Source organism: Coturnix japonica, chromosome 5 (assembly GCF_054131305.1).
Source record: "Coturnix japonica strain WE chromosome 5, WE-NBRP24, whole genome shotgun sequence".
In the NCBI taxonomy this organism is placed as follows: domain Eukaryota; kingdom Metazoa; phylum Chordata; class Aves; order Galliformes; family Phasianidae; genus Coturnix; species Coturnix japonica.
This window is the reverse complement of record NC_140667.1, coordinates 21,324,366-21,350,449: the sequence shown is the minus strand read 5'-3', so window position 1 is coordinate 21,350,449 and position 26,084 is coordinate 21,324,366. Positions and strand designations below refer to the sequence as shown.

The window sequence follows — 26,084 nt, the reverse complement described above, 5'->3', positions numbered from 1 at the left end:
AGCAAGTAACTCCAAATCCAATCTTTTTCACTTGGGGTCATTAACAGCTTGTCACTTGTTCCCAAGGTGCCCAGCAAGACTCTCCTCTTCCTGATTGGTAGGAGTGTAAAATGCTCACAGCTATAGCTGAAGTCAATCAGAGATGTGCTCGCAGCACACAAAATGAGATCTATTGTTAAATACTGAAGCTAAGGTGCTACATATCTCAGCATGGTTGATACTAGTGGCTATGTTTGACTTCTTTGTGGCTCGGTTTTCTGTCTACAGAAGAGAGGATAATGGCAGTCTTCACATGGGTTTTGAGAAGATAGATAAATTCACTAATGCCTGTGAAGTAGTCGATAGATACTAGTCATGAGCACAGAAAATCCCATGGGGGAAAAACAGTTGAGTATTTGGAGCACAGCTGATATGCAATGCACTAAAAAACACAAATATCACATACTAAAAAATAAGAAGAAAATAAAAAATTGAAGAGCTGTACTTTAAATGCACCCTCTCAATTCCAAGCACCAACTCAGACAACAAATTTATGTAAATAAAAGCATATGATCATGGATTAAGGACTCCATCATAATGTCCACACACTAAAGGCCAAACTAAATTTGTAGGCACCCCCTTAATTCTGTCCTTTAACTATCCTTACTTGCCCTTGAAACTCAGATAAAGTTCTTCAAGTAATGCATACAATAATTCTATTTTGACAGTGTCTCATCGACACATATAATCACAGAGCACATTTAATCTACTAAATAAGCATGATGTAAAACAGGCAGCCTTTCCAAGTTTCTCTCTTTCTGTAATTTTTCTGTTTCTTCTTACTCATTTTCAGTGTCCAACCTAGCTCATAACTGTAAATGTGGAAGTCACATATAATGACTATACACCTGACTATAAATCTGGACCGCTGAATAGTGAATGATATTAAGAGACAAAATACTGGTTCATTCCCTTAGATAATCAAATACATAACTCCAGAGATACTTTCATACCTGTATTCTGAAATATTAACCTTGCAGCTTCCCATGTTTCTCCCAGATGTACTCCAGCCATTGTTTTTCATGATAGAGCCATGATAGAGCTTACTTTTGCAATTGAAAAGAATTATTTGTTTAATACGTTAGAAACTTTTATTGCTGAAGTCTTAAAGCACATTTGGTGTAGGTAATAAGCAAGTTCAAATACTGCAGGTGATGGATACTGCAAAATTTTCTTGGCATCCCCCCAGAATGGAATATGAAGGTGAATCATGTTTATACATTAATACAATTATTATTTTGCATGTGACAGTTACAGAAATATGAAGCAATTTTTTTTCTTAAAAAAATTTAAAAGGTATGGGTACTCCATGCTTTACCCCTGGAAAACCAATGACCTATAAGCAGTTTTAACATGAACAAACACAATGACCTTGCCCTGTTCGAACCATCAAAAGGCAGCTTTTTGAGTTGCCTTTGGCACATTTGCTTCAGGTTTCCATCACAACCAGGAAATGCACCTCTGCAATAACTCAGACTGAACTGTCTTAAGTTTTGACAAATTCAGTGGAGGATATCCATTCAATGCAGCTCTAAAGAGAAACGAGTTCAAATATCTGTGGAAAATACACATGAGTAATAAAAAAGGTCATGCAGGCATAGCATCCATTCACTACTGTTTTGCCTTAGAGCATCATTCGTAGATAGGATGTAGTGTCTGTATAGAGAGTGGAGGATGAATACAGGTTGCAGGATGGAAGGTACAAAGGTGATACCAAGTGGTCAGTCATGTACATTGCTAAAATGATAGCTGAAGTACAAATAACACAGAACATCAGTTTTCTTAGGAAGCTGTTCGTTTCATGGGAAACGTGAATCCTCTCATTCATTGAAGTTCCTGGTTAATCCAGGAGAGACACATTCAGGTGTAATAGCTTCATTATGTTGGTTTAATTCTGTGTGAAAGTGATGTGAAAAAAATGTCAAAGTGTGAGAAGCTCATGAGAAGGAATATAAGTAGAGTGTTGATTATATAAAGAACATACCAACCTTCCCTCTTATACGGAAAAATTAACTCCAGAGAATTAATCGAGATTCCCTGACATTTATTATCATGGAACACGAGGCTGAAATTTAATTTCTGTTACACAGATGACCAATTTTACATTTTGATATAGAGGACTGACCCTGTTTTCAGACAGGTAACATTTAGATTTGTTTCTTCTTTAGGGCTTGCTCTACAAAAAAAAAAAACAAACAGTATATGAAATCCAGTTAAAGAAGACTAATTGCAAGTGGTCCATTCATCTGTTTCAGAAAAGATATAGTGCATAATTTAACTCTAAAAACCATAGATTTAAATGGAGTATTCCTTTTTATTTTCATATACTGATACTCAGGACACAAGTGGGAAAAAGAATTTATATGTTTGACAATAACTCATTTGGAAGGGCAAAAAATAATACAGAGGTGGATGACTGTAAGGAAGAATAATGGTGTTACTGTATGTACCATGGTTCTGTACCTGAAAAAATAAAAGGACTTGATCAATGATAACTCATGTAGAGAAGGAATGCAAGATGATGAAGAACTAGCAGTGGTATCTCTGAGAGAATAATGACATCTTACCCCATGGTCCACATCACTGTGCCCAGCAGGTGTGTTTGGGATGACTGATGAGAGCTCGAGCTGAGGCAGTCACTAGTAATTTAGTGTGGTAGGCCATGCACAAACGACTTTCTTTACTGCCGACAGCTTCATTACAGCATGCCCATCCTTCACTTACTGCAGACCTTCCTCCACCAAACTGAAGATGAATGAGGGAACGGCCCAGACCCTATATGTCTGCAATATTGTCATCTCCATTAGTGTTCCCTGTCCTGTTTTTGTTTTTAAGTTCACCAGCTGTACTTTTACATTGCAGAACAAGCATCAAGAAACACCATTAGTACCACCATCTACATGAAATACAAACTAACAGAATTGGAAAGTGGGGTTTAAATATAGCCTGAAGAAGCTGTCATTTCTGACATTTTCCACAAAATTATTTCTAGGCCATGCTGGGTCAATACAGAATAATTTATTTACTGACATGGTATGAACCATCTTTCTCTAAAACTGAGTTTCCAAACACTTCTCAAAAACATATTCTATAGAATAAATATGTTTTTGTAAGGTAATAAATATATCCAGTCAATAGTCACCTTCCCTAATCCTCTCTGTGGGTGTTGTACACCATCAGACGGAGCAAGACTTTGTCAGCTCTGACAATTACTCTTAGAGTAAGTGACTCAAAGGAAAAAGGAATTCATAACTTCTTTTGAAAGAAAAGATCTCAGAGGAAGCAAGAACATTGCTCAGAGGTTATGTGGATGCAAGAACAGAGAACAATGAAGCAGGGAAGACACGCCAAGGCTGCATAGAACTAAATGGAAGAAATCAGAAGTGAAAGTTTGAATGGTCTTGGAGAGGAATTCGTTGTTCCTCTCTTCAAATGAATGAGGGCAGATGTATTTGTTCTAACTGCTGAAAGTAGTTTGAGAAATGCTACTGGCCTAAATGAATGGTTTGTGTATTTTCACAAACTCTGTAAAATCACTGCTTATGATTTTTTTCCAGTTGAGGTTATCCTGCTCAGGTCTGTTGATACTAATACAACAGCTAAGATTCTTTTAAAAATCAGTTCTTGTTAAATAATTAACTTAGATACTCAAAAAAAAGATCAAGTATCTAAAAACAATGCAACTTATAATCAGACCAATATATTAAGTTCAAGGTAAATGATATATCTTCCATTTTGAAGGTGCTGAAGGCTGCAAAGATAATATTGTAAATTCTTTACAACTTACAGTCTCTCATCTTTACTCTTGACCTAGCATTGTACCATGCAAGTTCAGTACATATGTACATGACAGATTTTATGTGCATTCATCACACATTAAATTCATTCATACAGGGGCATTTGTGTGTGTGTCTGTAGAGTCACATGATAGCAAATGCCTTGCTTACACAGCCATCAGACCAGGTAAAAAACAAGAGGATGGACACGTACAAATAAGGTAAAATGCAAGGAAACCACAGGCACAAAAGCATGGTATAAAGCAAACACACATTGAAAGTCTAATGATTATCGATAGTTGCACTGGTAGACATGAGCTTTAAATAAATACTTGTATAGAGATAATTAATTAGCTTTGCAAATGTTCATGCAAGGATTCTTGAATCTCCACTTTTTCTGTTCTGTATCCCATATGAAAGAACATTTAAATACTCTCCAAAACAAGAGGCTCTAACAGAAAAATAGAAGGAAAAAAAGAACTTATTTCCTGATTTATTTATCTTATAAACTACATGTTTTGTTAAAAACAAACAAACAAACAATGACAACAACAACAAAAAAGCACTTAAGTACATTATGCATGATGATTTTTCTGGCAGGTGCAGAAGTGGCAAATTTTGTGAGCCATCTGGAAGATTTCCTAGAAAGTACTGCTGTAGATCTGCTGTTGAATGCTCATGTGAGTAACAACAGCACTGGGAGAAGTAACAGTGAGGGTAAGTGGAAAAACTGTAGCCAGGAGTGAGCCAGTTGATGTAAAATTCATTTCAGATACTTGGTGGAAGGATAATAATTAGTGGCACACAATAAAGGAACAACAAGAACAACAAAAAACCCTGGTGTTTTTTATCGAGGAAGGCATAAGGAGAAAAGTCTAACTGAATAGCGTGTATAGTTAATATAAATTAACTTTAAAACTTTAAACATAAAATCTCAACGTTTGCATCACATAAATTCTTCACATTAAAATTTCTTGTTGATGAAAGCAAGTAATTAAAAGTGTAAAATGCCTTCAAGAGTATTTAAAGACACCATGTTGCATCCTCAGTGTAAATGTTTATCCCTATCAAAAGTAATTCAAATGAGAAAAAAAGAGTGTGGTTAAAAGACATCATTCAAAACACAGGAGTCACATCCAAAGGTGCAAAACAGAAAATGAATAAAAATTCTGGTAAGTGAAATACAGAAACATAATAAGCTCATGCCAAAACTGATTCTGAGAAGTATATTGCCAAAGGCATAAAAACTGATAATAAAATCTCTCTGGAACATATAAAAACCAAACATCCCTCCAATTTCTATACAGCAGAGAGCTGAGCTATGGAGGAAGCTCTGGAGGATGCTGTGGCCATAGCATAAAGGCTAAAAGAACTGCTTACATTAGTGTTAACCACATGGGAGCTAAAGGAGGTCACTGCACTGAAACCTTTGCTTATAAGGGACACCTCTAAGGAGCTGTCTCAAAGTGAATTGTCAGCAGAAGAGGTTTTAGAAGGGATCAGTAAAAAGTATAATAACAAAAAAACATAGGAAAGCAGTGGTATCAACTCAAGAATTCTCAAACTTGCTGTTGAAATACTAACTGCTCTAAATGAACTATCGATAAATTAGTCTTCTTACCTCCCAAAAAGGAGCAGGTAGCAAGACTAACAACTATTTTCAAAAGGACTCTGTGGGTTGCATGGGGAATTGGAGGATTCAGACATTTTTCATGTCGAGAAAATTGACTGATGTGGTGATAAAGAATATAAAAATAGATGTGGACGAATATGACAATCCCAAGAACGCTCAATAAGACTTTTCTTAAAAAAATAAAAAAATAAAAAAAGCAATCTATGCTTTGCAAATCCATCTGAGATTTTTGGTAATGTGTCATCCTCTTTACATAGCACACTTCCAAAGGAATTTTCAAACTGTGTTCATTTCAGAAGAGTATATAAAAAGAGAGACTAGGAAAATATGTGAAAAACATAAAATGAGAAATGACTAGGAGGAGGTGAATAAAGCATGATTATACACTGCTTTTTATAACAGAAGAAACACCGATTACTAAGTGAATTTGCCCAACAAGCTTAAAATAAAAGAAATCAGTTGTTTACACAAGGTGTGATTGAACTGTTGGATACAACTTCATAGAATATAGAGACCAAAATCTTGATAGGATTTAAAAAGTGACCCAAAAAACGATGGACATTAGGTACACTGCACTTTGTTATTCTAAAATGCATATTTAATCACTGAGTTAATGTTTGCTCTATGTGGCACAGATAGGGAAGGTACACACTTGCCTCCTTTTCATATTCCTTTCATGGACAGTTTCTTCTGGTCATGGCCAGAGAGAGGACACCATTAGCTGCTGCTGTGCTAATGCTTTCAAATATCAACATGGAAAACAAGCTTTATAAGGTGACCTGTATGTCTTGATATTAAATATCGTATGACTAAAATGAAAAGTGATTGAAATATTATGGGGAGAAACTACCCTTCATTTTTGCTTTAAACATTATTAAGCCTCAAGAAATACATTAATTCAAATCAGATATAGAACTGGTAGAAACATATTTAATATCAGTATCTCCAAAGATATGTGATGAAAGTTTGTCTGAAAGGATAATGTTGAAACTGGGGTAATTAGATTGGTTTTAAATTCTCACCAAAACCCTCGCTGGTGCATTGCAGAGTTTCTCCAGGCTTCTCTTCCACTCTACAAAATGGGAGAACTCCCTCAGTAACTCTCCATTTCTAGTGCTGCAAGCATAAATATTTAATGTTTCAAAGCACTCAGAAAATGTGTTCGAGAAGACTCCTAGCAAGGTGCAGTGCCATTACTCTTTACAATTTGTTTACAAGCCTTCAGCCAGTTTTCAGCCCATGCAACGAGGGCTCACATCCAAGACTAGCTGAATTAATTCTTATAAAACCTTGTGAGGCATTGAATCAATACAGTGTTTACTGTTTAACTTACGTATTGAAGAATATTTTATATTAATATAGTGCTTCTCAAGCTGAATGATCCTGATGCGCTTTGCAAACTACTTTAATATAACAGCGCTATTAAAATGCTGCACTAGCAGAAAGCATACAGAGTGGGGAAGATTACAGCCAAGGACAACAGGGCAAACTATTTATGCTTTATAAACTATTTTGAAACCTTTAATGTACACTGACTGCAGTTTGTAGAAATTGTAGAATACTTTGTTCTTAGTAATGGTGTGGCCAAAGAAAGACAGAAACTGAAATATAATGTGCTTCTTGGGAATCATGTGACTTGGATTCCTTTCTGGCCCTGTGGTACCATGTATTCTACTCTCTTGTATTCTTTCAGATGTGATGAGAGTTATGTAGCTCTGAAGCTATCCTGGAGCCATATAATCCCTGAATGTGTTTCTCACTTTTATGGAGCTTAGGTTTATTTCAGAATCTCTGTCTTGCTGTAGAAGTAGATTTTATTTAGAAACAGGTAGCTGTGCTACTGAGAGGCATAAGTTCTGTCTGTCATCACATCCTGTACTCCAGTGCAGGTACCAGTGTGTGACAGTGAGATCTGGGATTTCTCTGACATACCAATAAACTCTTCCTTCTCTGCTGCAACAGGCATGCAAGCCCTTTCTCTCGTAGCTTGGGACTGCTAGCAGATGTCTTCCACTCTAAATTCCACCCAAAGGATCTTGCACTCAACTGCAGTTTGAGACATTCATAGGCAGGCAGAATGAAGGACATGGAGATATGTGCTAGAAAACCAGCATGATGGACTTATGTGAGAAGAATGGGACTGAAAGCTGCTTCAGAATTTGAATTTTTTGCTCTGACTTTCCTGTCATAAATAGACAGCATTCCTTTACCGTAAAGTGAGACAGACTTTGATATCCCTGAATTTTTTTAAGAGTGTCAGTGTTCCTAACCAGACTTTGTTCTTTGATGGATCTGTTACTAAGCCTGCAGTGGCTTCTTAAATTCCATGTGACAATTCTCTGTATCATTTCCTATCTATTGGAGAATTTTTTATCTTCATTTAGGATAGGATTTACACAGTTGCTTACAGGAGGAGAAATGCTGCTGATATTGCTGTCTTCTCCCCTTCATTCCAGAGTCAGTACCAAAATTTCCATTGATTTTAGGGGCCAAAAATTTCAGCCTTATGTTAGTTTGTAACAGAAAGGAATGTCCCAAAACCTTAATGTCTAGAATAGATACACACAACCATATTTCCAAGGGTTTAAGATAGATATAAAACTTAGGTTATGACTGTGACACAATCCAAACCAACTTTCTACTGCATGAATTAGGTTTTGGAATTTATCTGACAGGAAGAAGCAAGTTGAGCTTAGGATATATATATATAACCAGAATAATTATTTATTAAGATCAATTTTAAATCAGTTACCTAACAATAAATCTAGCAGTATGTGAAGTCCTGGGAACTGCAATGTAAGCAGAAGCTAGATATGAATTACAAATAGGAATGCTCTGCTTTTCTGGCCCCCAACAAATCTCAATACTAACCTTTGCTACCCATGAAAAAAACCTGTCAACTCCAGAGGCTTCCTTATGACAGCAAGAAAAAAGAAAAATAGCAGTAATTATTCACACTGGATAGTTATCATTAACTCCAAAGAAAATAAGGTTGTAGCACATAATTTAGCAAAAGCTGCTCCTCCAAACTAGATTCACATTACTATTGCCAAAATTTGACAGTGGTAATAAATCTCATGAGGTGCAGATCATCCTTTTATTCTGTACTTTCAGTGTCCAGCAGAATGAGGCCTCAATCCACATTAGAATGCCCTTGATCTTACCAAACTGTAAATAAAATAAAATAAACCATTGCCTCACCAGTTTCTTGATCCAAACATAATGAACATACAGTTCTGAACTCATTCATAAAAAACCATTGTGGGTGATACTGAAGGAAAACCCATTGTTTTCAACTGAAACCTTTATTGGAATTTACATTTTTGGAATTTAGCTTTTTTCATTACTTTTCAAATGAAAATGTATTCCATCTATCTCTTCTCTTTCTAAGAAGAAAATGAAGCAGTGAGAGGAACAGCAAGATGGATAGGAAGAGATTTAAAAATAAATAAACAGAAAGGACTCGGAGTTCTTGCTGAGATCAGAAATGGAAAAAACAGTCATGGTCATGTTACCTTCTAGCTATTCTTTGTCTGAATTACTTTAACACTGTGCTGCCTATCTTGCACAGGCAAAGCAGATGTGTAGCCCAGCAGAAGCTGTGAGAACACACGAGGACATCCTTTCTTCTATTCAGAAATTAGCATCTTAATTCATGTGGACATTTTGATCATACGGGCCTCTTTGTGCTAGTCACTGAACTAGATGATAAAGATTTTGTGTAAATACATGTACATATGTATATGGATGTTTCTGTTTTTTTGTCTTATACAAAAAGCTCATAACCAGGGCATAAAGAACAGATAATGCTTAGATAAAATGCAAAACAATTCCACACAAAATTAAAAGCAAATCACTTTTCCCTGCAGTTTGGTTTGAAAGGAAATTAACTTAATTGAACATAGATAACTCTATTTTGCAAAAATTATTACAGCCAAAAGTAATTTTTTTTTGGGGGGGGAGGGTTGGAAATTTTTTAGTAGCCAATTTCAACTACAATGAGATTAGTTACCAGAAAATTAAATACATTTTCTGTTAAATGTAATAATGAATTCCATTGTCTGTATTGCTCAGGCAGAACTAGAATATGATTGTGTTTAATACAATTAAACACAGTCTCTATTAAAAATAATAATGCAGTTTATTGTCTACACTACTCAGGCAGAACTACAATACAATGAAATTCTTGTAGCTAAGTCACTCAGTAAATACTTGTATCCTACTGTATATCTGTTCTGAACTTCACATTCTCACACCTCACCAGGCTGGTCTGTCTTGTCTGTCCACATTGTAGCAAGCCCATGTTGTTCCCAGCTGAACAAAGACTTGCACTAAGTAGATCAGGTGGACTCTAAGAAGCGAGCTTTTCAAAGCTCTAGTCCCAAAGCATTTCTTTTGTTTTTAGCATCTCTCATTTATAATGCCCAATATCAGAGCTGAGTTTTATACTGACCACAATAAGAAGCTTTATGTTTCTCAAGAAAATACCATGTGCTAAAAGTTATGGTAGAGACACTGTTTTTTACAATGCAAAACAAGATGCTTGTGGAAGGACAGTAATGAAAACAAAAAAAGTGGCAAAGAGAAGTAAGTGAATTACGGTAATATTTTATATCTAATGGAGCATCCTTTATGGGAAGAAGACCTTCAATAAGCCTTATTTTTCCTCATGAGATCACAACAAAGAATGGGAAGACAACGTAAGGAACTGACAAAAGTGATCAGGGATGATAGAAAGAGTAAAATGTGACACCAAGTACTACAGATGCAAGCAAGAAACTTTTCTAACCCATGAGGTTTATTCTGAAAAAACTCTTGATGTAGCTTAGAAACTTTCAATGAGAGTCATATTAAACCTGGTAAATTTGGAATCATTTTTTTTTTTAAGATGTGGAAGCTATCCTTTTACAAAAAGGCATATCTACCTTTCTCTAAATTTAGTTTAATTGGTATTGTAACTTCTTGGTTTTTTGGGTTTTTTTTTTGTTCCCCAAAATGAACTTCCATATATGAATCCAATGACACAAGTGGAGGGTTTCTGATCCCTTTCCTGCTCTCTACTTTATTAATTTGTAGAGTTTTGTTACTGCCATAATGTATCAAGGATAGCACTGGTGTGGAACCAGAAAGCTCAAAGGACAAAGCTGTGCTGTCACAATGTTCACTGTGTTATTTCCAGCAAAAATCTGACTAATGTTGGAAATTCAGGGTTTTTTTTTTTTAACATTTTGAGCCACATTTTAGCAATAAATAGGATTGTTGTTAATACCTTGGACGTCTGAATGGCCAAAACAGACTAAATTTAAGGCAGAACTTTTCATTCCAGACATTTACTTCATTGTCTGTGATTCCACTTTACAACTCTGTATCTTTCACTGATCTCTTTTGTTCCTGATAACTATATTCAGAGAACTAGCTTTTTGAGGGATGGTGGCATGCAGAAGGGGTATAGAAACCTTCCAGACAATGGTAATTCTAGATCTACATGGGTAGCACAATTTAAAAATTACATAAAACCTGAATCAAGAGAGCACTGAGTCTTAGTTGTAGTAAGATTTATTTGGGTAACTCTGAAAAGTATTCATTGAAAACGTAATACTTTAATTGTGCCTGTGATAAAAGAGGTTTCAATTGCATTGTAGGTACCTGTAGGTACTATGCCCATCTTAGAATTTCAATTTAAATTTGACACATGGATTTTATCCTATTGGAAGTAATTATGGCTATTTTCATTATGGAAAAGCCAGATTTCAATCAAAATTAGAAAGCTTTTACCAAGTAGTGTGAAAAAGGCGTAATTCCAACCCCAAGAAGTTTTCAATCTAAACAGACTATGTAAAATGGAAGGCCTATTTGTGTCTGAAGGCATACAACCATCAGATCTTGACTATTATACTGTAAATGGCTTGCCCAAATGGAAATGGGAATTGAAAATCGTATTTATGAGATCCTGGCAAGTCTTTCCAAAATGGAGTCTCGCAATTTACTCACCTTAAAGAATTATTTGCAATATAATTCTTTATGAAAACTAACTTCTGATTTGCATCTATTACTGCCCTTGTGTTTGAGAACTGTCTCTGTCCCAGCTTGCCATTGCAATCACTCCCAGGACTTACAGATGCTTTTGTTGTAACTTGGCAACAAACCCTGCTCCAGACAAGTTACTTTCACTGTGTCCTGAAACATTCCATATGCATTTGCATTCTAAAGTTACCCTAAGCTAAAAATTCTAGTTTCTCTTCTTCTTATGCTCCAAGGTATCTATAGATGTAGGGATATTATCAGGATTGTGCAACTAATTCCCAACATGAATCAATATTTTGGTGGTACTCCTAAATCTTAATTTCAAAGTTCAGTATGAAGATAAAACAAGCTATCCAAAGGTAAGGAATTCTGTACTTATTGCACAGCTCAGTTTTCGCAGCTGTCTGTACTCAACAATTGTACAGAAATTTAAGCACTGGAAAAGATATAAGAGAAAATAAATATTTAATTCCATATATCACACCCAATAGAAAATAAATAAATAAATAAATAATCAAAGCAAAATCAAATTTTGCTCTAGACCTTGCTGTGTTCTTCTGTGTTTCTTACTGATTACTTACAAGGAGTTTGAAACCAAACTGCTGAACAATTTCTACTCCTAATCCTAGGACTTCCATGCTTTGAACTTCATAATGTGGCTTGTATTTTTCTGTGTTTGATTGCTTTTTTAAAAAAGAAAAGATTCAGTCTTTTATCTTTGAATTTTAAACAATCTCTGATTTGCTTTCAATATACTTTACATTTTAATGCTGTCAACAGACACTGCCAGGAGAGATTAATCTGATGATCCCACTAGACTGTAACTGCAAGTCAAGCTCTCTGAAACCCATAGTAAATTAGTGAATCTATGAAAGTATAAAGTGATAAAAACAGTGTTTTAAACTGTAAAAAACAAAACAAAACAAAACACAGACCCACACTGTGGAAATCTGTACAGTAAATATGGCAAGAGCAATTATGGAGAGGGCATAACTTTCATCTCATTATAGTAGGCCTTTTTCTCATCCTATGTGTACATTTGGGCACACAACAGTCACAATACATATATATTCACCTGGTGCTTCTACACTTAGAAGCCTGACCTACTAAGAATCCAGGTTAGTGTAGTAAGCTTAGAATCATTCTTCTTTTCTCATCAATAATAATGACCACCTTAGATCATACCATATTCTCTGCCACAAGGAGAGAGGGGAATGCTGAAGTGGCAATACCATGGCTACTGTTACAGAATCTGTTCCATCTTCTTACTAACCCTTCAATAAATGGGGAATGCACACAGTCCAAATGTTAAGTTTGATAAGGAAAGCCATCTATTCCTACAATCCCCTCTCAAACAATAACACCGAAGTAGTAAAATAACTCCTGTTTTAACATAGTATAGTTATACAGAAGTTTCACTGGAATTTTATTCTATGAAACTGAAATTCTTAATTACATGCAAACATGGAATTCTTCCATACATTAACCCGGGACTATTCACAATCACTTTTTAGGAAATGGTTCTTTGCAGACTGGTGGTTGAAAGAGACAAATAAATATATCTGATATTTATTTTCAATACTTGGCATTTTTTTAGTTAATATTCATTCACTCATTAGAAAAGTTGTAGGCATTGACTCAGGAAAAGGTAAAATTCCAGGTAAGTTAGATGGTAAAATCCACTGCAATTAATGGACACAACATTCTTGTAGTGTGCAGCTCTTGTGCTGAAATTTGTTTTACGAACACACTTTGCTGAATAGTCACTATTAGCTGAGACATTCACAGATATTATCTGCTTGCTTTGAAACAGTCATGAATAAAGCACAGGAAGAACATACTGAATTATTCACTATGCACACACTTCCAAATCAGTTTTGCTGGGGAAACAAGCCTTTTGGTGAGAATTTAGTGAAACAGTGCCTCTCTGTGTAGAGTCAGCTGCCCACTCTGGTATAGTGAGCAGTTGGATCAGCCTGAAGGGAGGAGGGCTCTGTATCACCCAGGGTCCAGTTCAACATGAATTCTCATGCATTTCTCCTCAAATAGTTGCTAGAGCTGCCAGGAATAATCCAAATTCAGAGTAGTTCCAATGAGTTAGCATAGCTTTCAAGTCCTTGGGCTGCTGAGGCATCACTGCTTATAGCTCAGTTTTAACAATCTGCCACATCTGTGATACCCACATTTAACCACTAGCAAAAGACAAAGCTTTAATTTGGTCTTAGGAATCTTGGAGCAAACTTCACCTTGAGATTTGGCTTACCTGTCTCTGTATTGATATAATACAGGTAAAGATTTTTTAAGTGTGGGGAAGAGGCAGACACAGAAACAGCTGGTGCAGGAAATTAAATAGGCTTAAAGAGCAATAAAATAAGGACTATTCAAAGCAAAGATATTGTCCCTAACTCAGAAAGATTCTGAGCTTCAAATTTCTGGATACTGCCACAGTATCTCTGGTATCCATTGCAGGATACTTGCCCTTCTCTTATACTCTGCACAGGGAACCTACTTCTGGCCACTGTTGGAGGAAAGGCACTGGGCTGGATGGACTTCTGCTCTGATTCAGTATGAACATCATTATATATGTGGGACAAAATATCAAATTTCAATGACATCGCTGTCGACACCATTGCTATGGAAACCAACTCTACTGCAATTTACTGGCTACACTTTAAAAATACATTAGGGATAAAGCATTTGTATCAACTCTCATGAAAATCAACCAACACCTTTTGCATATTTTCACGTTTTTGTCTAATGACCCAGCAATGAGGAGCTGTCAAGCTTGGCTAGTGACTAGCATAATGTACAGAAATATTATACAAGTTCCATACTGATGAGGCTCTGATATCTGCATAGGGCCATCTTAGAAATCAATTTGGCTTTTATAGTGTAGTTACAAGAGGTGAAGGTTCAGGGGCTGTTTAGCCCAGAGTATGTTTCTTCTCCTCGGGAGCATCTGGGAGCAGGGAAAACAAGAGGTCTCCAGCAGTAGCTGTCATAAAGGCCACAGAAGCTATAGATCACTACAATTGTGGTTCTGTGTTGGGAATTTCACCACTTGGAAGAAGGTCACATCTAACAATATTGGCACCCTCCACAGTTCTGTCAGTCCTGCTGTTTCTAATGTGATTACAGGAGGGACTGATTTCTTTTGTCAGGTTTATGTTGAAGGTAACTAACCCAAATATTTATTTCAGAGATTCATTCAAAAACTTCTGTGATTACTGATGGCTATCCCAATGATATGGGTCACTGTCTTTGCACCTTGTAAGTCCCCAGGGAGACGCTGCAAGGTACTGACCTTGTTTTTCCAATGAGGTATCTGTGGTGTACATGCATCTTCTTATGCATGTGAAAAAAACAGGCATTGCTTCTTCTCTCCCTAGCTGATTAATGGTGAGGATACATTATCAGAGCTAATAGGAGTCAAATGAAGAAAACTAGTCAAGTGAAACCCTGTAAATTGGTTCCTGTGCTTTCTCCATCTCTTCTAATACCTAATGCCAGGGATTTTCATTCTTGTCCAGCCAGGGCTAAAAAGGAAAGGATTAGAAAGTAAATAACTCCCACATCTGCAATAGGGGAGCAATCAGCTGTTTCATTGGACCATTTATTAGCAGGACAGAAATGTAAATCTACATCAGAGAAATGTTTTTTCCTCCTGTACAACCTGCCATTCTTCTTCGAAAAGTAGATGTGGGTACTAGCATTCCACCTATACAGCTTTGTCTGTGTGTCTTTGCATCTTTATTATTTTCTGCCCCAAAGCTATCTGACCTTCGCTGAGATAAAGATTATGGTTGTTTTCAATAGGAATTTTGCCACTGAGAAGCAGTCGTTTAAAAATCCTACAATACTCTGCTGTTGAGCCACATTAGTTGGCGGAACTGTCCTACTTGCAAACGCTAGGTGGTGCTGTTTTGAAGACCTTGTTAGGAGCTCAGCTGTGATGTCTCACTGGGAGGTGATACTTTTGTTTCACCACTAGCTTTCTGTGGGCTGCTCTCAGTGACTACCGTGGGTGAGAAATCTTATTAGGGATAGCTGAGAAGCAGTGCTATGAGCTAAACTGATACTCAGATAATATTACAGAATCACAGAATCATAGATGGCTTGGGCTGGAAGGGACCACAAGGATAGTCAAGTTCCAACTCCTGCCAAAAGCAGGACCACAAAACTCCAGATCAGGTACTAGACCAAGACTAGAAAAGGGCTACCAGTCTTCTGTAAGAGAACAGATAATTACATTGATGTTTGCAGATGTACTGTTTTCAGAAGTGATGGCTGGAAGTAGGGAACAGGCAATTTACCAGTAAGCATTTTACCTTGCCAAATGTGCCTCCTTACTCTTACCATACACCATGCTGCTTTTCATACCTTGTTATAACACTTCCTTTACGACTTACTGCAGGAATACATAACAAATGCATTGCTCCTCTAGCCAAGAGAGAGAAATGTTCTGGGAAAGAAAATACAAATTCATTTCCTATACATAGAAAGATTAATTTCCTCTACATGGATATATTTTATTATCTTTAGAGTTGCTCTCTTTCTCTCTTGCTTCTTTTACCCTAATGATGTTTATATCTCAACATCAAGACAGAGTAATCTCTCCACCTTGACACAGAGTTTCATTTGGTAAGCCTATAGGTATAACAGCTGTTGTGACACAGCACACAGAGTCCTGGGCTTTTCTTACTGAATACTTTACTTGAAAGCCAAAGAAACCTATTTCTTTTTCTTAATAGTTTAGAAACAGTATATTTGCATAACAGTGAATAATATAGAAAGCCTGGACTATCATCTCCCCTCTCTTCTCTCATTATACTAGTAATATATTAAAGTAATGCAGAGCCACATTCCTTTCACAGTGTTGTCACATATGTCTCTACTTATCCCTATTTAAAGAATATTAAATTAAGCATTTCAAGCTGAAGGACTTTGTAATACAACACTGCAAACACAATGGATTTTGTCTTCCTGTTTGACTAATTTTCTTGTTGTTGTTATTTTTCAATTGGAATCCATTGAAGATTGTAAAATTTCCTTGTGTTCTTTTCTTTAGAGATTAGCTTACCATCCTCCTAAATAGAAAAGTCAGTGACCATGTTCAAGGCATTAACAACATATTCTTGAAATAGCAAATAATTAGCATCAAGCTCTGAACTGATAAACTGTATGAAAACTCTAAATCACAGGAAGTATCTCATTCTGCATCTGATAAGTAAAGATACATCTTACTGGACTGTAAACTTTAATAAGTGTGAACAGAACAAGAAGCACAATGGAACCTGACCCAGACTTCTAAGTCATTACTATAGCAAGAATGGCATGGTAATAATAATGATATTAATGTATCATCTTTCTCAGCTATTCTGAGTATTCTGGATACATGCTTGTATGCAAATGCCTAAAAAGAGCATCACGATAATGTACTGGTAAATGTCCTATGACATTCCTTAATCTCTCTAGACTGATACTATAAATATATATTTCCAGTCTTTGTAAATACAAATAAGAATGAATTGTTTTAATCTCATGAGCTGCTTATTAAACTTTATTATTTTCTGATAACTAATCAAGGCACGTGATTGTCACATGGTCTGAATTTTTCTTGCTTACTGGAAGTTCATCACTGAAAGAATAACATAAGAGAAAAACAGAAGAGGAAAACAATGGCCACTGATTACTGCTATTTAATATTAAGATATTTCTTATAAAGAAAAAACACACCCCAAGTTTTTATAACTATAAGAGGTCTTTTCATATTTAATTTTTTGGTAATCACTAAGATGAGTCAGCCTAAAAACTGACCATTTTTAGAAAACTAAAGACCATCTATTGCTCAACTAGCTATGTAGTTTCACCACCAGAGTGTGAATGCTGTCCAATTACTGCTAACTACTACCCAGGTAATCCATTACATACAGATAATTCCTGCAGCTGAAAAAAACTGCCACTGTAACTGTGTTGTGTCCCATTTGATAATTGTATACCTTCCAGAAATATGTTTTTTTGTTTTTTTTTTCTTTCCAATGTAAGCTGTAAAACATGAAAGCGGTGAAAGAAAATGTTTCTGAAAATAAGTCTGAGAGCAACAATTGGAAAGCTATAAATCCACCACAGGAGTTTAACTTTGTTTAGGGTACTGCTGGATAGCCATGTTTGTTACATGCTGATTCAGTCAACCTTCATAGGACTAAAATAATGTTTCATAACATACGTACTGATTTCCATAGCTTGTCCTTCATCGTCTAATTGTTTTTTGTACAGTGAAGCTGTAATGATGTTATGAATGATGATACAAACAACATCCTCTGTACAGTCATTAATGCTCTTAGATATTCATCAGTACTCTTAACCTCAGCTTATAGCTGAGGAAAATGAGATATAAAAAATTGTGGTGAGGAGAAAAAGACCATAGAAGTTCAAGAAGAGGTTAGATTGCAAGAGATCCACTCTGCCAAACCTGTGTTTATTTATATATATATATCATTACCTCAGGCATATACATCATCTCCACAGTCCTAAGACAGTTATAGAAGCACACTAATCTCCATGACTGAATACTGTGATGTCATGTGCATTACGTGCAGTGTAATATCAACGTTTGTGTGTCATAGGGGAAGTCAAAATTTAAAGATTTAGAAAAAAGAAGCATCTCTGGGCAGAACAGCAAATAATCTAGCAGTCATTTCACTTTATTTAAATGCTTCTTTTATCTTCAAAATTGCTCAGGTATGAAAGCTCTTCTTCATTCTTTTGAGAATGATGCTTTAATGGCAATTCATCACAAGAGGCGTGAAATCTTGATGACAAATCCATAAAACCTGAAAAAGATTGCAATGAAATGTGTCTCCTAATTTAAGCATTAGCTAGTCTACTGCTTAATAGAAAAAAAAGAAGCTAGTTGCTGTGGAGACGCGTGTGGAGATTTAATGCAGCATGAGTGCCCATACATGAAACAAACCTCAGCCCCCTCCTACTTTGCCTCCCCTGTGAACAGCCTGCAGAGCAGGTGGCTGCTGGCCCAGCTGTGACTCTCAGCTACTCCCAGTCCAGCTCACCCACCTGCCTGAATAGTCTTGCACCCTCTAATGAGCTCAGAAGCAGCAATATTTGTAATGTCATGACTATGTTGCAATGCTATAAAACAAATGAGCAAGAACAAAACATGTATCTTCTAATGATTTTCTAATGCTTAAATTCCTTTTACATGCTGTTCTAATTATAAATGGGCAAGACATTGCCTATTTTTCTAGTCTCCAGGGATACCTGATCCCCATGACTCTTCAAGCATCACTACTTCAGACAGTTTCCTCAGGACTCTGACATGCATCTAATTGAGAACCATAGACTTATGGATGCTCAAGTAAATCAGGTGATTGGAAACCCGACCTTTGCTTACAGCAGGTAGGACATTGTTCTCCCACTCTCCACCTTCCAAAGGCAGCTTACAGCCTTAGGGCAGTTGAACAACAGAGCACCCCCAGGGCTGTGGATCTCAGGGAATCTGTGTGGTAAAAACCATGGGGTTCAGAGCTCTAGCACTTTTCCCAGATAAAACAAACAATTCAGAGTTTTGTTTAAAGTCAAGCCAAAATAGTATTTCAAAACATTATCTGAGAAATATAACTCACCATTATTGCCAATCTCATAAACGAGATTGTTAACAAAGAAATTTGATACACACAGATTTTAGTAGTCCATCAGCAGTAAACAGAAATTGGAAAGATTTTATTTTGTGATATATTAAAATATATAGATAATTCCTCGACAACAGAAATGCATAAAACAAAATCAATGCCTCATAAATGCAAAGAATCTTTCATGTAGGAAATAAAGGCACTGTTGCCTTTAGCTTATATACCCTAAGGTGCTTGATAAATTCAACTCTGTAGTTGCAATGAGGTGTACTGAACTAAAAATTATGTATACAATGTGACAGTAGAAATTTTGAGAAGAGTCAGACTAAGGATCTAGACCTTAGAAATTCCAATCCTATGACTTATCCATGCATTTTCTGTCACTCTGCATTTCTTTACATGGGCTGCAAGGCGTGGTGTTTATACAAAGTGAGCAGAGATATGCTAGGTTGTGTTCCTTTTAGTGTGAGAGAAGAGTTGGAAACACTGTCAAAAACAATGCTAACAGGTTGTTCTCTGATAATCTAGATGCCAGTTGCATTATCCAGTCCTTTCACTTTTGATAATAGTTTAGAAAACAATAGTTTATACTAGGTATCACCTAAGTTACTGCAAAGAGTGTTGTCATTGTCTGGCCCTCAACACAGGCTCTTTGAGTAGTAATTTTCATGTAAGTAGCAAACACCAGTATGTCTTATGCCTTCTCTGTAGCTTAGCCCAGTCAAGTTGAACAGGTATTTGAGATCTATGGTAAGAACTCCCAAGACGTAGGCATTACAAAGTTTCCAAAGATAAAAAAAAAGTGCTTCTTCTATTAGATCAGGATGTGTTTGCAAAACCAGTAGTTCAACAGCAAGTCAGTAGAACATAAATTGGGTATTCCGGCGTAAGGCTGAAGAAGTTTCTATTGAGTACATTACTGTCTGCATGACACAATAAAGATAGGGTCACATTACTATTCTTTTTTTGCTATAGATTACAGAATGCATTATCAGGAGCAAAGATAGAGTAGTCTGACAGCTTTGACTATTGACCTTCTTAGGAAACAGCCTCAATTCACTCAATCCTGCCAATGTGCTTTCAGTGGCAGCCAATGAGCGACTACAGAGACCACAGCATTTATCATTCTGCCTGGAAATAGTTTCTCCAGAACAGAAGTGATAAAGTACTACAGGGAAAGATATTTGCAGTACTGTCTATGCTCTGCCTTTTCTGAGCATAAGCAAGGAATGTCAGTCTCCAGGCCTGTAAAAAACTTGTTTTTACAAAGAATGTAAGGTATTAATGATTGAAAAGGAGTTTTAAAAGGGCAAAGCCAAGACGATGGTATACCTGAAGAGTTATTAAGAAAGCAGAGAACACTTTGTACTTTCTGAAGAGTTTGCTTCAGTCTCAGAGATTAGTAGTAAATGAATGATAATGAGAAGTACACTAAAGAAAGATACTTTCAATGCTTTATGATGACCCAGGTTTTCAGCACTGTGTGATCACTGAGATGACTAAGCATGCACTGGAACTAAAAAGGGGTAAGCTACTAAAAAACTGTAGGGAGAGATACTAGTGGTAAGTTGGAATATCTGCTTCTATTCTTTCTCAAATCATACAGCGCTCTTCCCAGGAAAAGTTTTGTAATGGCTAGCTTAAGTTTTCTGTTGCTATAAGAAAGAGAATATCAGGATCAGGTTCTTAATAAAATAATAATCCACAAAGTTCTTAGCAACCTAACTTGGGAAAATAGTTTTTATGTTTCAGACATTGCTTTAGTCAAAAGAAATTTCTTGAGCTGTGCTCACAAGTAACTTTCCAAAGCCTGACAGATGGATTTAAATTTCTGCAAAGCTTAGGACTCATGGAATGGAAAGAATGATGTTGAAGTTATCTGAAGAGTGGATGGGAAATAAAAAGTATGATAAAGTAGAGTAGTAGAAACAGTCACAGCACTGCACAGGGGGAGGAATGGGGAAGAGCAAATAATGTGGGGTTTTTTTGTCTGTTTGTATAAGATTTACTTTATACTTAAAGAAAAGATGGGAGAAATTATCAGCTCTTGATGGTTTGTATATATAATAAAGAATTTATGAGACTGGCTGACAACAGTGATGAAATCTTGCTCTTCTTTGATAAAACTTTAAATGAAAAAGCAAACTAAAACTAAATCTCAGTTTCTATTAAACTAGGTTAAATATCTCTTCAGAGATCTCTTCTTATGACCAAGTGTTATAACAGTACTGCGCTTCTTCATAGTGTCTGAACCCTTTTTTGACTGGTAATCATAAACAAGAAGAACAGAAACAGGAGTATACTTGGTATCAGATCAAAACTACACAGCATCTCTGTAAAAACACCAAAAAAAGTCTTTTTCAAGTTGAAGTACATGCTTCCACATTTCTTATCTTCTCATCACTGTTTGTATAACAAAAGCTCTTACTAGATGTAACAGAAACTACTAGCAACATGCCCCTAGATGTGCATATGAATTGTTGAATTTTAATTGGCTAAAGCTACTGCACTTTGTTTCTAATGAATTGAAAAATTAAGTTCAAATATTATCATTTTCTTCTGAAAGGTATGGAATACATGAAAGTCTCAATAAGAAAATCCATTTCAAGTAAACAGATTTTGTCATTCATACTCAGTTCTAATTCTGTGGATACCACAAAGTCTACGGCTCTATGATCATGTAGTCTGACCATCTTCTACACAGTCTGTGTCCGTGGAACAATACGAAATGATCTCTGTCTGTACAACAATAAATAGATAATACCAAAAGACACACAAGAATGGGATAAAAAAAAAAAAAAGCATTGTTGAATGCTGTCAGCTGTGAAACACTACATTAGGCTTACAAGAGCATAGATAGTAAGGTTTTTGATTAAAAGCTAGTTTATAGAGGTCAGAGCTAATAGGCTATCATGGCTCTTTTCCCTTCTGAGAGAACTGAACACTTTGTATGTTCTTCAGACAATGGAGGATAAAAGATGAAAATCCTTAAGTGGCATTATTTTTGTGCTGAGGGAGGTAACAAAGACAAGTATGTGGATATGCTTTTGTTACATATAAGTAGAACTAATAATCTTGCTTGAAAGTTTCTCTTCAACCACCTGAAAAGGATTTTGGTTAAAGTCAAAGAAAGGATATATTATGTATCCACATGATACTGAAATTTGTCACGAAAAATAAAAGATAGTGAAATTGAATAATCCTGACCAATCTATACCTCTTCAGTTTCTAATGTATTCAAATATTGTGGCTTTTGTTTGTTTGTTTGTTGCTGAGTTCCTTGCCTCAAGTCCTTGTATATCTGAGCGTATCACTGTGTATATGACCTATTCTCTTGTGAGAACTGCCTTGCTTTTTCTAAGACCTCTTCTCAAAGGACTTTCACTGTTCCTTTCTCTACTTCCTGAGAGAAACTTGGAGGGGTTAAAAGGTATTCCAGAGATCATTCAGGGCTGATTACCAGGACTGGTAGGTAAAGTATATGACCTGCAGCACAGGAGTGCTCCTAATACTCCTGGAATATCAATGTATGTTTAAAGACATCTAAAAATGAGCTTTTTATCATGGGGAGATCATTCAGAAACTACAAGGAAATAAGTAATGTTAGAAACAGATACAGACAAAGAATCCAGAAAAGACTATTTGTATTACTATACACAGAAAATACTGCAGTCATTCTGCAGCATTCCTTTACACTGTCTCCTCTCTCTTTCTGTGCCATGAAAGCACTATCAATCTAGATTTTTTGCATCAGGTTATTTCATCATCTTCCACAGAAATTTCCCTCCATAGCATAAATCCAGTATGATGTATTCATATTCAAGATACATATTATAACAGACTGTCCTGGTGGCAGACTTATTAATACTACATATAATGAAGAGGTAGCCATACATTCACTATAGGACTGCCTTCCCACAAAACACACACACAATCACTACTGAAGTTTAAAGGGCCGGCCAACTGCCTTCACAGATGAATTATGTATCTAAATGGCTTTTAAACATCATATGGTAGAAGCTTGTAAACCATAGCCAACTGTTCTCTGACTCTCAGAATGGAAAAACAAACAAACAAACAAACAAGCAAACAAAAGACTTCTATTATTTGTTTCAAATGTAAGAGAATAATAATAATAATAATAAAAGTTAATAAATATATCTGCTGCATTGCAGCAATTCAGGATTTCTTCACTGATGTTAGGCAACACTGGAGGATGAAAGCGCTGACTTGGAATTGAGCCCTGGCAGAAACTGTTGTTATAGAAGAATTCTACCTTTACTTGCAAACATTTCACAGCTTTCTAAAGCCACTGTATAAATTGTTTATGACAGCATGAGAATAGTTGGTGACAGATATAAAGTCTTCAATTAAGAACTTCAGGATATATGAATATTCAGAACACAGCACTGATGTTATCAATATGGAGAAGTTACTGTACCTTTGTGTATGAAGTTGGAAAGTATTCATTAAATCTAGAAGAGGTCTATGGAAAAAAAAAACAACAAAGAAAACAGGGAGTTAGTACAGTTGACAGTACAGTATAAGAATATGTACAAAACTGGTACAAATAAGAATACAAAACAGGGCTATATTAAGTCATTTAGTAGGCACTGTCAGGGAGAAATGGGGCTGACACAGAGAGGCGTTTTTCAGATCCAGGAGGTGATAAATCTTAGGGCAGATATACAAACTTTCAGGTTGGTTTAGCATTTTAAAGGCAAGTTTTATTTGAAGTCTCTGAAGTAAATAATGTCTAGCTTTCATTACTTTGTCTGGTCCGTATCATCACTGAAAGAAAAAATGCGTTCTCCAAACTTATGTGAGAAGTGAGGAAATATTTGACATATGGAGAACTGTAGGTAGGGCAATTCCAGGAGTGTGAGAATCACTCAAATAAAGGGAAGATGCTTAAAGAACATCTTTCAAAGACTTTACAGTCACCTATGATATCGCTTTCCATTCTGGTTTCTGTCCTATTTGGTACAGACTTTTGTTTTGAAGTGGAGTATGTATTTATGCACAATATATACATAAAGTCTTTGCACAGTACCTGTTAAGTTACAAGCTTCTGTTAAAATATGTGCTGTTAGCTAAGAGCTTGCACTTTTAAGGACATAGTAACATCGAATTTTCTTCAGTATATATGCTAATATTATGCTAATTGGGTAGGAAAGATCAAAATTTTCTTATTTAGAATTAATAAAGAGATCTTACATTTTTCAGGCATATAGTCTTTTAATATTTAAAACAGAACAGGAAAAAAAAGCAGAATTCCTTATCAGTGTAGATGTAGAATTTCTCAGCACCATTTTCTGAGTAATACAACCTAATATTTTATTCACTGAGAGCCATAACTACAGGGAAGCTCTTTCATAACCCCATACACGTAATGAAGGTGATCAAATAGTTTATTACACATTTTCCTTTGCAATGCGCTACCTGATCTTATGACAAACCTCCTACTCCCTTTTTCTGTTTGCACAAACATTGCAGTTGTATCTTACCACTTTGCATTTCATTTAACGTAGGCTATAACTCTGTTTGGTTTAATATAAAAGAAAAAGTCATGAACATCTTGAGTATTCTGTGATATTCTAAATGTATTTTAGAATGTATCATATTGTAACCAAGAGCGGTAGAAAGCTTTCTGACATCGGATTATGTTTTGAAAAATTAATTATAATCTCTTTTTCTCTTTTCATAGCACCCATGCCAATAGATCATGGCCATGAAAGTGAAATGTTTCTTAAATGTGTTGAGTCATCTTTTACATGTTGCCTAGCCCTCTGCTAAGGTCACCCTTATCCTGCTGCTGGAGATAACACACTCTTGGTTTGCATCTCCAAGGGAAAAAGCCTAAAGTACAACAAAAAACATAATGGCTTTTCTTTTTATCTGGTGTCTGTAAAAGATACAATTTCCCCTAGAAACCAAGGCCATTGGTGTCATGCCATCAGTACAACAGATACAATTCTGGTGTTCATTGGGTTGAATTTAGGAGAATATCCAGAGGGTCTGGAAGTGAGACTGAACTTTATGTAAAGAATTCTGCAGTGGAAAAAAAAATCTTTACTGGTAATATGCTGCAGGGAATGTACAAATTTGGTTACCACGAACTGATCCTAGACTGTTAATCATACATATTCCTGTCAAATACATTAGCCCTTTCATGGTGACACTATGGCTAACATTAGTCAGATTTTCAGTGGAAGCTGCAGACGGAAAATCTCATACCATGCTCTTTTCACAGGAAGGCCTTTACTAAGGTGGTCATTCATTCATTATGGACCCATCTGTGCCCATACAGTATAGTTAATCCCTGCAAAGACAGAAGCTACTTTTAAAATCTTTTCAGTTTCAGCTAATTTTAAACCTACTCCCACTGAAATATTTACTGCACATCTTCCTCATAAATTATGTCAGATTTAAAAAATGAAAATTCTCATTTCAGCATCATCAGCTCAAGTGGAAAACTGCAAATCCTCCAACAGAAAATTAGCAAACATTTGTTCTGCCTGTCAGCTCAAGTGTGCTGTACTTTTTCCCTGGCACATATGTATTTAGATTTTCTAGTTTGTGAACCTACCACGGCTTCCTGCAGTACCTGTGGAGACAGGCATCCCATGGCTGCAAATGAGTATATTATTTAATCATAAAAAGACAAGACTTTGAATAAGAGAAAGCATTTCTAAGAGAAAAGTTACCAAGGACTTTCGGATCTGACTGCATAATTCAATCTCATTCCATCTCTTGAAAGAAATAGTGCTCAAACAACATATTTGTGCCTTGGTGTGCACTTCACGTACACAGAAGTACAATGATATACTTCATTTAGCCTTGGTCACAAACCAGCTTTGTAGATAAAAGGGTAGGAAAATATGATCTCTGAGCATTTAACAATAATTTTAATTGCTTTGTGCCACATTAAAAAGATACTTATTTTGTCTTGCATTTGCCTAC

General features: G+C 36.0%; 1 long non-coding RNA gene across 1 annotated transcript in view; it reads right to left on the bottom strand.

Moving 5' to 3' along the window:
* LOC146760713 (uncharacterized) overlaps positions 1–26,084 on the bottom strand; it is a 189,085-nt gene that overhangs the window by 54,212 nt on the left and 108,789 nt on the right. Inside the window, exon 3 of the long non-coding RNA XR_014947124.1 lies at positions 23,563–23,607. This is a non-coding gene — a long non-coding RNA (uncharacterized LOC146760713). The remainder of the gene's footprint in view (positions 1–23,562; positions 23,608–26,084) is intronic.